The sequence below is a fragment of the Mustela putorius genome, unplaced genomic scaffold (genome assembly GCF_011764305.1).
Source record: "Mustela putorius furo isolate JIRA1106 unplaced genomic scaffold, ASM1176430v1.1 tig00000031_pilon_pilon_pilon, whole genome shotgun sequence".
NCBI lineage: Eukaryota > Metazoa > Chordata > Mammalia > Carnivora > Mustelidae > Mustela > Mustela putorius.
Window position 1 is genome coordinate 33037 of NW_025421260.1, and position 13792 is coordinate 46828.

Sequence of the window (13792 nt, forward strand, 5' to 3'; positions counted from 1 at the left end):
AAGCTTTTTCTTCACTAAAAGCACACTGGTAGGTGTGAGTATGAGATAAAAAATTCTCACACTTTGTACAGTCTCTCATTGAGTCTGTCCATATAATTCTCCAGACATCCTAACCCTCAGTCTTCCATTCTTATTTCTTTCCAGTCATTAGCTACTAAACAGCATTATATGTATCTATATATTAGATGATAACTGCATACAAAATGGATGACTGAGTCTTTTGCTCACAGCTTTGTCTCCTGGCATGATTTAATTTTACCAGTTATCTTAAAGGGCCACCTGTAAATGGGGTTATAACATGGCAGCAGCTTTATTTTCCTGGTGGTTATGACATAGTGTGGTGGCTCTTCAGTGAGCCATGGCTAAATCTTTTCTTCCTTTGTCAGTTGGTCAAAGTTATCCTCCATAAGAACATAGTTGTGAGTGGAAGGATAAACATCAGAAAAACAGAAGTAAGTGACAAGGGAGACTGGGCCATCTGTTCACTTAATTTACTTATGCTTTCTGAATCTGCTTCAGCCTACTCTTAAATGTGTCACTTCTATTAAATATTTGATTGCTATAGCACCTGCCTAACCTAGGACTAGCTAAATTCAAAACAAGTTGCTTCATCATGGAAAGTTCTGGTTACATAATCTCTTGGTGTTCTTTGGTCATGTTCACAGACAACAGTTGCTTAGATAAAAGCAGTTTCCGGCATTTGCAGACAAACTGTGCTTTTCAAGCAGAGAGTAGTTCTCTCCCATGGTGTGTGTGGCTTTGTTCCAGGACCCTCTGTGATTATTCCATACCCAGAGACACAACACAACATCTATATCTATTATGATTCCTCTAGCATAAATTGGTCAGTGGATGACATGGCTACAACAATAGGACAGTCTGCACTGACTACTTGATCTTTGAGCCTCATTCACTACTGACAGCATTCAGAATCTCCTGATCAATGGTTTGGAGCAGTATTCTCAAATGCTGTGCCTGTTGCATCGATAATGTAAAGAGACATATCAATTACAATGGCTCTTTCTTAATGTATGTAGTTCTGTGAGCAGCAGCAACTTGTCTTTAATTTAATGCAGGATATCCTGAATGTCCCAAATCTCTGAACCCCTAAATATTTCCCTAATCTAACATATCTCTGGTTTATATGGATTTATTATTACATCCTGGCATTATTTCACTGTCATGACTCTCACTTGGATATAAGAAACCTGCTGAAGCTTTAAAAACAAAACCAAAAATTTTCATGCATTATTAGATGGTTTGGTCTGATTTTCAACACAGTCTGTGTAAGGACTGCAGAAGATAAAGGTTTTTTTTTTAAATCTACCATAGAAACTCTTTGGCTTTGACAGCCCACCTTAAGTTGGCTATTTACTTTTTATAAAGTCTGCAAGCCATTAAAAAGGACACACCACATTATTTAATACTCATTACTGGCTGTGTACCAATCAACTGCTCCTGTCATACACTTATACCTTATAAGAAAACATGACTATGATAAGATTGAGTGAAAAAGCTATCAATATCTCACTAATCACAGAAGCATGGTCTTATTTTATTCAAAAGGAATAAAATAGGCCATTCTTATTTTATAAGTTTTAAAGGGAACAACATATATATTCCTGACTTTTTTTTTTTTTTTTTTTTTTTTTTGCTATTAACAGACGAACAGTTGTCAAGGTATAATAAAAACAAAGGTGGGATTTTGACTCAGAACTAGGTTGGAATCACAAACACTAATTATCTGATAATGGTACATTATTTAATCTCTCTTAGTTTCAGTTATGGCATCTCTAAACTAGAGATTTCTATGATACTTACAGTAAAGATAAAAAGAAAATGTTTGCAAATGTCTGGTATATAGAATACCTGAAGAATATGATACTAACTACTAACATTAATCCACATGAATAATCTAAAAAACAAAATATGATTCCAAGAGCAATGTTCAGAATTTATGTTTTGACTTTATGTTATTGGGACCAATAGCCTATAGGCCTATAGGCCTATAGCCTTAATTCCCCTCTTGTAGATTGACTTTTTAGGGCAAGTACCAGTCAACTATTTCAGCCCAAGTTCTTTTGAAACTGTGACTTTAACTAAGGCTTGTGTAGTAATGCTTTGTTGATGGATAAAACCCTAGATAACGAGAGGTAAGTAAAAATGAATATGAAGCAATGATGAGAGAAGGCAAATGCAAGATTTGTTACTAAACTGGTCCAGTCTCAGAAGTTATCCTATGCGGGTGAACCTGGACATCAGAGCTACTCCAATTCCCACTGCAGTGGAAATAATGGAGACTACCTAGTCCTTAACCCAGAAGAGAGATGGGACAGGCAGCAGTGGTGAGAGGTTTAGTGATGAGGCAATGGAGGCTGATACTCGATTGGTTAAACAACAGAGAAGGAAAGTATGAATTAGTGAATATATGTAGACATATGAATTGGTCCCAATAACATAAAGTCAAAACATAAATTCTGAACATTGCTCTTGGAATCATATTTTGTTTTTTAGATTATTCATGTGGATTAATGTTAGTAGTTAGTATCATATTCTTCAGGTATTCTATATACCAGACATTTGCAAACATTTTCTTTTTATCTTTACTGTAAGTATCATAGAAATCTCTAGTTTAGAGATACCATAACTGAAACTAAGAGAGATTAAATAATGTCCCATTATCAGATAATTAGTATTTGTGATTCCAACCTAGTTCTGAGTCAAAATCCCACCTTTGTTTTTACTATACCTTGACAACTGTTCGTCTGTTAATAGCAAAAAAAAAAAAAAAAAAAAAAAAGTCAGGAATATATATGTTGTTCCCTTTAAAACTTATAAAATAAGAATGGCATAAATTATTACTTTTATTTTACAATCAAGAAAACCAAAACTCAAAGAAGGTAGATATAGTCCCTAAGTCCACATTCCTGGAGAGTGCAAGCTTATGGAAATTCTTCTATCACCAATCTGAAAATTCAGTAAACCACTACAAGGACTCCAGGAAACACAGAAACATTTTTAAAATTCAGCTCAACTTTACATTATGTGTCACATTTGTCAATGCCCATTCCATTCTGCTGCACGTCTGCCTGCTAATTTGGTTATTTTTTCCCTTTGAAAAAGGAAGACAAAATTATGAAGAACTGCCATAATAAAGCCTTCACTCAGAAAGCATTTCTACTAATGGAAAAACACAGAAAAAGACAATAACTCATGTTTGACAAGGGAGAATTTCTGTACATTTTTTGCAATGATTAGTTTTCTTTTGCTGCATTAATGGAACATTCTAGAAGGGATAGGATGGTCTGCACCAATAATATAGGTGCTTTTAAGGTTTGTGGTGAAGTTCTGAAGTATGAGTATCTTCTGCAAAAGCAGACGAAACTGGGATCTAAAACTTTGTACAGCCACATGATGACGAGGAGACTTCTGATATGCAAAATGGAGATTTCTAATTGGTGTGCAATTTCTAATTGAAATGAGCTTCATAGATGCCTCGTTCTGGATTCCTCAATATCTGTCAGTCCTGTGGTTTAACTTCACCACTTTAAATTCCTATTTTTTGTTTATATATTTCAGAAAAGGTAGGGTGTTTATTCATTTTACTATTACTCTTACTTGGTCCCACAAAGTTGGACACTAATGAAGTAAACTCTTAGTTGCTAACTAATTAATCTGAAAATGCTAAATACCCACATGAATTAAATCCTTGTTTTCATGAGTCACTCACTAAAAATGAAGAGCTATTTAGGGTTGTATAAAACACTGATTAATTATCAAAAATAAGAGTTCAGGGATACTTAAATTCTTCGCATTTTAACAGCAGACAGTGTTTGACTTTTATCACTAAACTAAGTCATTTTGGGATTGAGGATGCAAAAAATGAGCTCTCAACTATGAGAAAGGGGTAACAGGACACAAGAGAATGACCCTATTCCCCATTTTTGTGACAGCATGCAGTGTGTTGCTGTGAAGTGAGCAAACAAAATCACATATGGGGAGAGGCAACAGCTGTCTCCATAAAGTCTTTGGCCTCCTGCTGCCCTCCATCCTAGAGGCAGACGAGGTAGTTGATGGCTGCCCACCATGCTATACTTTATTGCTTCATTGACTGTGTTGCAAATGCTGACAACAGTTTACCAGCCGCAAAGAAATTATTTGATTTACTCAAGTTCTTTTGCTACCATTCCAGAGTCTTGCATGTCCTCAGTTAAATGGTGCCCTTGTAAAATTGCAAGGCAAAAATAAACTGTTTTCCCCTTAACCAAATAGATATAGTGCTGTGATGTGAAATTACTGAAAAAAAAATGTGATTTGGGGAAATTACAGTTCCTTGTTTAGTATGTATTTTGCATGCCCTACAGCCTTCCCTAACCAGTAGCTCCCAATTTCATTTAAATTGTAATGATTTCCTTTAAGGACAATTAAGTTGCCTAAGAGCATTGCATGCATACTAATGTGGCAGAGGAAAAGCTCAGTGTAGAAGAGAGTAATAACTGTTTATTAATATGATAATTAAGTGTTAATGCTTAGCAACCTAATGATATCTGTTAAATAACTTACATTTTGGAACCAAATCCTGGCAAATGGAATTCTATTAAAAATAACAAAATGCAGTGAATATAAAAATAAATGATGCTAATCTGCCATTAAATCACATATATTTTCTGATTTGCATCTCATATGAGAGAAGTCTCCTATTCTCTCTTTTCTACCAAATATGTGAAACCAGTGTAATTATCCATGCCCATTTTAGAGTTTTTTGGCTTGTGGATGTTTATATATATTCAAAAGGAAGGAGAAATAATAAAAAGTAGGGATGAAGATGAATACCATTTTAGAATATTCCAAACTATCCTCTTAAGATTATGCATTTAGATTTTTAAGAAATTCCCAAATAAAATAATGAAACATCCAAAATGTGATATTCAAAATTTTAACACTTTCTATGGGTCTTATCTCCAGTCTCAAATTATCTTTCATTTTTTCATAGACTATTTCATAAATAATGAATATTTTCAATACCCCCAGTGCTATCTGAATTATTTTCTCTTTTTAAAACTCACTTTTAAATTTTAAAATGCCTATCTTTAATTCTTCATTATCATTACATTATACTTTTAGTGACATACACATTTGAGAGTGTAATTAGCTATCTTTTTATATTAATAATTTTAATCAGTGTGATATATTGGGAGAACAAGTAGAAATTGTCATTGTTCTTGCAAAATGGGTAACAGGAAAATTTGTTCTACATTTGTAGATCACTCTTCTATATAAATGAAATGAACAAACCTCTTATAAGTTGCTTCCTTTTGGAGATGTCAAACTACTTCTTATGTAGAAATGAGACACAACAATATCTTATCCATTGAGTGATTTTTGGTCTTTGATCTTCAGTCTGAACCCAACAATCAAAGAAGGAAAATATCCCATCCAACAGCACAGATCTAAAATTCCATTTTTTCTTGTACCTGCCACCCACCCCTGTCCCAGGGTGCGCTCTCTTCTTTTTACCGCTGTCCATGAGTTAAAGTATACACCAACTGATGTGTAAGGTCTTTTGAAAGAAGACAAAAAGCTTAGGGTGCTAGGGTGGCTCAGTTGGTTAAGCATCTGCCTTAGGCTCAGGTCATCATCTCGGGGTCCTCGGATGGAGTTCCACATGGGGCTCCCTGCTTGGCAGGAGTCTGCTGCTCCTCTCCTCCCCACTTTTGCTCTCTCTCACTATCTCTATCTTTCTCTCTGCCTCTCAAATAAATAAATAAAATCTTTAAGAAGAAAAAAAAAGAGAGAGAGAGAGAAGAAGAAAACAAAAAGCCTGGTGAGTTTCTTTCCAAGAAGTGACATATATGAATGTTTATAGAAGTAAGAAGAAGTCAAATGCTCTAGTGGATCAAATAAAAATGAGAATTAGGACCACTCATTGGATTTAATCACAAGGGACTCCTTGATGGCCTTTAAAAGCATAGTAATCTCACAATATTAAGAGCTAGGTCAGACTGCAGTGATCTGAAGTATGACTGGATTAAATTAAATTGCATAAAAATTAAGACAAAAAATAATTTTCAGGTGGTAGCTACACTTGAGAGTATAGCATTAATGTATAGACTTGTCAAATCACTATGTTATACACCTGAAACTAATGCAACACTCTGGCAACTATAGTTCAATTAAAATATATAGTTTTCACAAAGCTTGGCTATAAAGGGAGGAAGATAGAGGACATTCGCTAGAGAAAGAATATAAAATTGAGGACTATTTTTAAAGATAGAGTGTATTTTTAAAGATAGAGCAATGTGTTTAGATGGTAAAAAATATATATATATATATATATATATATATTCAGGAGAGATTGGTTAAAGATTAACAGGAAAGGAGTAAAAAATAATTTAACAAGTTCCCTGAAAAAATAGGAGGAGATGAGACTCAGGACACAAAGTTATTGGCTTTGAAGCCTACCCAGGAGCACCTAGATCTCTCAAACTGCAAAAAAGGAGGATGAAATGATTGTATAAGTATTGTGAAAGCAAGACTCTCTTACCAAGTCACCTTGAATTTCTCAGTGAAATAAATTAAAATAAAAAGCACTGCTATCTAATCTTTTTTTTTACTACAAGTAGTTTTATGTTTGAAGTATTTCTCTTCACAGTATTAAGCAGTGGAGTTTTCAAAATCCAGACTTTCAAGGCACATCTGTCATTATTTTCCTTTCGTCTGTAAGACCTCTCAACCTCAGCGGTTGTAATGGATCTAGTTAGTCTTACCTATTTCCAACTCCCAGCTCATGTTATTGTCTTATTTCTCTCTCTGGTAGGGTAGCGAGGAATTCTTTCCTCTTTGGCCCCATGTTTGCCCCTTTGGCTTCTGGTCAAAGTTAGACAGGCATACTGTCTACCTCCCTGCAAACTTGGCTGATAATCACAATGCTAACAGGAGAGGGCCTCTGTCTCTTGGCTAACTCTTCTATTCAGTCCAGGATGTAAGTTCCACTCTTTCCATTAAAGCATGCTAGATATCCTGTTTTTCTACTTTTTCTGCCTGACTGTGACTATTTGTATCCTGTCTTTTGTAAAGTATAAAAAAGGAAAAAATGCAAACAGAATAAGAAGATTGTTTTTGTTGTGAGCACCACTTAAGCTATTTTTGTTGAGAAGTTTAGACTTTCATTAATATTGCAAGAGCTTGGAGGTCTCTTGTCATGTCTCCTGAGCAACAAGTAAGAGTACAAGCTCTTCTCTAGAAAAAGAGAGTAATAGTTTGATTAATTTGGAGTTAAAATAACTTCTTATTTGATTTTATGATTTAATAGAGTAGAACTTACATGTAAGGGCTAGCCATGTAAAAGGAGTGAAAATTAAACTTTCCAATGAGCATGTTTCCAAGGAAAGTTGTAGATGGGGGAGGATCAAACTCAGGTCAGGAAAAGCTAGAATATTTAGAGGTCTGAATGGAAATACAGCACATTTCTAAATTTTCTTTGTTAACCTAATAAACAAATACTTGTCAATGGTTTGGGGATAGGTAAATTGGTATCTAACAGTGAGTTTACTAAGACATTCTAAGTATATAAGAAATTTATCCCTTGATGCCAGATGTTTATATTTATTGTATTTTTGCTTGATCAGATTTGTTAATGCAACTGTCAGAGCACTAATAAGAAATTACATGCACTGCCTAGTCCAATAGGTAGAGCTAAACTTGTAAAAGAGATCCTATGATTTATTTAGACCTAGAATTATAAAGGAGATCATAAGATGCAAAACCAAAAAGGTTCACACTAGTTAAGGCATTATGAATGCTTTATTTTTATGAGGAAAAAAAAAAAACAATAAACTTGATTTCAAGATGTCAAATTGTGCTCATGTATTTATATTTCTTCCTTTTAGGTATAATAGAAATTATCAAGTAAACACAATAAATGTTAAAACGTGGCTAAGAAAAAAACAATGCTATCAATAGACCAAAATATGGATTAATTTTATAATAGAGGAATCAAATGGAATTGGATTAAGAAAAAAGCCAATTAGTTTCAAAAAGCCTTTGATTAAACATATCAGAAGAGAGACAAACACAAACCAGTGTACTAGTTTCCCCCCTCCAGAAAATTATAATTGAATTATAGAGTCAGTGTTAGATGTGAGCATACACTTTTCACCTGTCTTCATGTGTATGTGCAGTTGTGTGTGCTTCATGGTTGGTGGGGAATGAAGGAGTATGGAAACTTTATCATGACCAAAACTGATCCTGTCTTACAGTTGTAGGGGTCACTTGGTGGCAAGTCAAGTAGATAGTCCAAGATGGAGAATTAGCACAAAAAGTTAGGGATGCACTTCTCCAAGTGAGTGTTGGATTGAGGCTGCCCCCATAAAACCTTCAAACTTGAAGTAGTAAAATCTCCAAATGAGACAAGTTTCCTTATTACCTCCTTCCATATGTCCTACTCATAACTGCACTTAGATTAAAAGGCATTCTCAATACCTCACAAAAGATGGAAGTCTAGCAGTTGAGTAGTAGAGAGAGATTTGATCAAAGATGGAAGGAACCCCTTAATTCTCCTTCACTGAGAAGGGGCACAGACTGTATGCAGCTCCAGAGGAAGTGCAGAGTGAGTTTTGCCCACAGGCTTCCACCATCAGAGGTTTCTGCCCCGCCCTACAACCCATGTGGAGGGGAATTCTCCAAGTATAAGAAGACAATTGAAGTGATGACCAGCCAAAGAATTTACTATATTGCTCATGTTCTTGATACCAAAACCAAAACCAAACAAAAGAAGACTTAATATAGTGCCACAATCCAAATTCATAAACGGCGCATTCTCTCAACATAATAAAACTAGAAATTAGCAACAAAAAGCAAACCAAACAAAACAGCTTCTGCTCAGAAATTTAACAAAACTTCTTAATAAATCTGGGATCAAAAGCTAATTCAAAATTATACTGCAGAAGTGCTCTACAAGAGGACTACAGCAGAAATGAGAGCTAATCCACCCTCCTGAATCCCAGAGGGGCACTGAGCTGAAGTCAGTGCCTACCACGAGGGCTGGAATAAGAAGCAGTGCTGAAAATCAGAGGTCTAGTTGAAAGTCTATGAAAAGGAACAACTCTGCCCATTGTCTATCACCATCTCACCAATATACAGGCCTACATGCACACACACACACACACACACACACACACACACACACAGCATAACTCCTGGCAAAAGGACAAGTGGTTCTTCTCGAAAGAAATTGAAATAATAATAAGGTGAGAAAGATGACAGCAAAGGTTGTTTTGTTTGTTTGTTTTGTTTTGTTTTTAAAGATTTTATTTATTTATTTATTTGGAAGAGAGAGAGAATGGGAGAGAGGAGAGGAGCAGAGGGAGAGGGACAAGCCAACTTCTTGCAGAGCACTGAGCCCAGCACAGGGTTTGATCTCATGACCCTGACACCATGATCTGAGCTGAAATCAAAAGCTAGAAACCGAGCTAACTGAGCCACTCAGGCACCCTGAGAGCAGAGTTTTTAATGGAGTGTTAAAGTCTCACTGTTCTGGGGATTTAGAGTCCCTGCCTGACAGCCAGCTACTTGTCTGAAACCTAGCACCTGGGACCAAAGACTGCCAGTCAACTTCAACATTTCCCCATACATCTGGGTTCCTGTTACTTGCTAGTCAGGGAAGGTGAGAAATCATTCTGTATATACTATAGAAGAAGAAACCCATACCACCCTCCCAAAACTTAATTACTGAATAAAATGAACAATCAGAAATTACCAGATAGATATATAATGAACACTGGTAGCATGAAAGACAAAAGTAGATTCTCAGAAAAATGTATAATTCAAAAAAAGATATTTTATACTACTTAGTATATCCAGAGAGATTAGGGGCAAAAATTAACATGTTTAACACAAAAATAGAATGCCAAAAGAGAGAAAAAGGAAAGATCGGGGAACAAACAAAAGTCATTATGAGAATATGGATTTTGTGTGCAAAACACGAGATTTATTATTTCGTCCATTCAACAATTATTTATGGAATGTCTACCAAGTATATATATCAGGCACTTTATCCCCATGCTCTCACATTTGGAAATTGTTTGGCAGGCGAATCTTGCCAAAAATTCAGGTTTAAAATGCCATTATCACTGAGAAATTAAAAAAAAAAATTAAATGCCCCGTAATACACAAATAATAAAAATAAAATTTTTAGAGTGAGAGAAGCTGGACACTAGAGGGAGCAGACTGGGCAAATCCTGAGACAAAATGACAGAAATTAAATAAAAAGAAAAAACTGGACGTTGAAGAAATTTGCCTACACCACACTGCTTGTGGCAAAGCTGTGAATGATTAGTTGTCTGGCAAGTGAGTAGGTGCTTCTGATAGGTTTCCCCACATCTGGAGAGTGTTCCCTAAGTATTGTCTTCAGGCCTCCAAGGAGCTTGTACTGAACCAGAATCTCCAGGGGTGGGGCACTGGTAACAATGAGCCTCCAATCAGGAACTGAGAAAAGGAAAGGAAGCGGAAGTGCATGGGCGGGTTTGCAGGTGCTAGAGACAGACATCTTGGTTTTGAGAAGTGAATACTTTGTTCCTGGAATGCTTGAGTCCCTGGGATCTCCCAAAGCTTCAGGCATCAGTGTTTCCTCAGTGAGGTTAGTAACGTCCTTTGATTCTGTCCTACTTCTTTTGCCTTGTTTTATAGTATTTCTCTAAAGTCGAATGCAAACTCTCTGAAAGGAAAGAAATGATTGGTGTGATGGCCACATGCTTGGGCTTATGTTTCTAACCCTCAGTCTTACTTAAATGGAGACACCAACTCCTATTACACAGAGCTGCCATTAATATTTACTAAAATGGTCATACAAAGAAGACCTGTCATGGTGCATCGTGCATACTGAGAACTCACGGAAAGAGAACTGTTAATGTTGGTGAATTTGTAGCTGCTAATGACAAATATTTTCATTGTTTTCATGCCTTTTCTGTATGAATATTAATCACTTAAGTATTTTTCCTGAAAATATTTAAGAATGTGATTATTTGTATAACTGCTACAGCTAGTGTGTTTACTATTACTCTTAAAACTCTTCAGACAGTTGTCAGTGTGGCTGAATTTTATAGGACAAAATGCTTAATTTATATTAATACATAAGTGTAATTGAGGAAATCTTTTTTTTTTTTAATCTGTAGGAGCAAAACCTAGAATGTACAAAAACAACCAGGAAAATTTGTTAAAGAACACAGGTCCCTCTCTCAAGAGTTTCTGATTTGGGCATTGGAGTAAATCTTGCAGAACCCCCAGTTCCCCAATTCTGTACTTGGGGAATCAGTCCTTGCTTATGAATTGTTGAGAAATTAAAATATCTTCCTCTGTCTGAGTCAGCTATTTCTGGTTGAGCCATTTATTACATCTTAAACTATTAATAGAGTTTAATATCCCCATCTTTACTCTTATTTTAATTCAAAAGGAAGAGAGTTCTGCTGTAGGGAAGTCAATTAAACTACTCATTACTATAAATATGATGAAGGTAGAAAAATTTTATATTACCATAATCCTGTAAGGTACTTGCAGGCAGATTTAAGAGAAAGCTTAGCAGAATATTTATGGTGTGTTCAACTTCACAGATGTAAACTGTGAGTAAATCTGTGGTTGGTGTATTTGATTAGTGCTCCTGCTTTGGCTGTGATGGCTCAATACCCAAAAAATGGGCTAGAATAAATTGAGGTGAGAAAAGGGTTGAATGCATTCAAATGGCCAGTTCAGGCTCTTGTTTAGGGCTCTCTAAAAGCAAAGTTATTTACTTTAACTTTCAGTCGGCTGTTTTTCTATCCAGAAACCATTAGTTCATTTGTTTATGCAATAAATAACTAGTGTAAGTGTCTGCCATGTACCAATGAATATGTGAAATTAATTTATCTTATTCTTACACAAGGGCTTTTAGTGAAAAAATCCACAGAGTTCAATACTGTCCTGACCTAAAAGAATAACATTGCTATCAGAAGGCAAAACATTCAGGACGGACTACTTCCGTTTAAAACCCATTTGAAATTCCCTTTGCAAGACTGTCTACCAGGGGAAGCAGGTGAGTAGGACTGGTTCTAGAATTTTACATTTAGGAACCTCATCACTTACATTTATATCACCTTTCATCAGCACATAGAGCCGCACAGATGATTTCATTCTATAGTTTGGTTTGCTTATCAAAGGATCCACCCCCACTTTAAAGCCTAAGCATTCTTGTAGCTCTCCACAGGTCATTTTTTAGAGGGCTTCACAAAAACTAAATCTCCTCAAATATGTCCATTATTATTACTTACCAAAAGAAAAAAACATTTCAGAACACTTTGACCTAGGAAATATTTATTTACTCTTTCCAATTCTTCCAAACTATGTCTGGAATTACTAAGATGAGATTTAACTTTGGCAAAAATATGATAACTCAATATTAAGTAATACATTAAATAAAATTATATATGATTGGTAAGCTTATTCCACTAACACATTTGAAAAGATTTAGTATTCTGATCTTTAAAAATTATTCATACTGGATTAAGTATAAAATATATGGACATTTCTGTTAAAAAATCCAGTGGTATGCCTCTGTCAAAAATATTTTACTATTATTTCTGTAGGAAAATCAGGTTTGATGTATATAATTTTTACTTAAACTATCTTTTATGGGTCTGTAACACACCTTATGTGTCAAGAGTCTTCTCTTAAAGACTCCGCCGCCACACACACTTTTGGTAAATCAAATTCAGATTGACATTTCTTTTCCTAAGGATATCAACATCATAAGAACTACATCTGTGGAAAACAAAGGAAACTTGGAAATAACCTGAAAAGATTACAATAGCTGTCTGAATGCAGTGAGGTGCAAGTAATAAATCTGGTGGAAAGAAATAAAACTGATGGGATATATAGATAGTAATCTGTTAATGAAAAAATAAGCTCAAGGAAGATCTAGGAGAGATAATGGAAAATAGAGTGACTACGTCTTTCTAGACAGAAAACCATTTTGATGACAAGTTGATTCTAGTAATCAGAAATTTTGGTACCGAAAAAAGCAATCAGATACAAGCAAGGAAGTGATCGTGGCTTGAGGGTTAGGACTTGCTTGTGGAGCAAATGCTGTGGTCCCTAAAAGATCGCCTTCTTGATTATAGAAGAGTTTAAATAACTGCTCTATTTCAGTGAGTCTAGGATTAAAAACATGAAAACACTCATGGGAAGAATGGGAAGAATATATAAATTTTATAGTTAGTCAAATGGGTAAGAACCGTTCCAAGAAAACAAATTCTCCAAACCAAAAGAATAGATGATAAGAGGATGAAGGGCATAAGAAAAATCCTGTAATATGCGCAGCACCGTAGAAAGCTGTACATTATTCAGTCTTTCTTATTTGATCCTCACAGTCACCAAACAGGAGAGACGAAGATAATCTCAAGCAGATGAAAAGTTTTATACTCAGGCTAAATTTTCTAGATCCCCTTCGTATTTTTCTCTGATAGTACCCGTAACGTCCAGCATCTCTTGTGTCTTTCCTTTGATTTCTTCTCCTATGGCTTTTTTTTTTTTTTTTTTTTTTTTTAAAGCTAGGAATTGTAACAATAAGCATTATGATCTTATTCTCTAGGATTCTGTTTTGTTTTGTTTGGTTTGGTTTTGGAAAGGGAAGGGGAGGAGGGAAGAAGGGAGGGAGTATGAACAAGCAGGAGGAGGGTCAGAGAGAGAGAGAGAGAGAAAGAGAAGCAGACTCTGCTGAGCAGAGAGCCTGATGTGGGGCTCCATTCCAGGACCCTGAGATCAT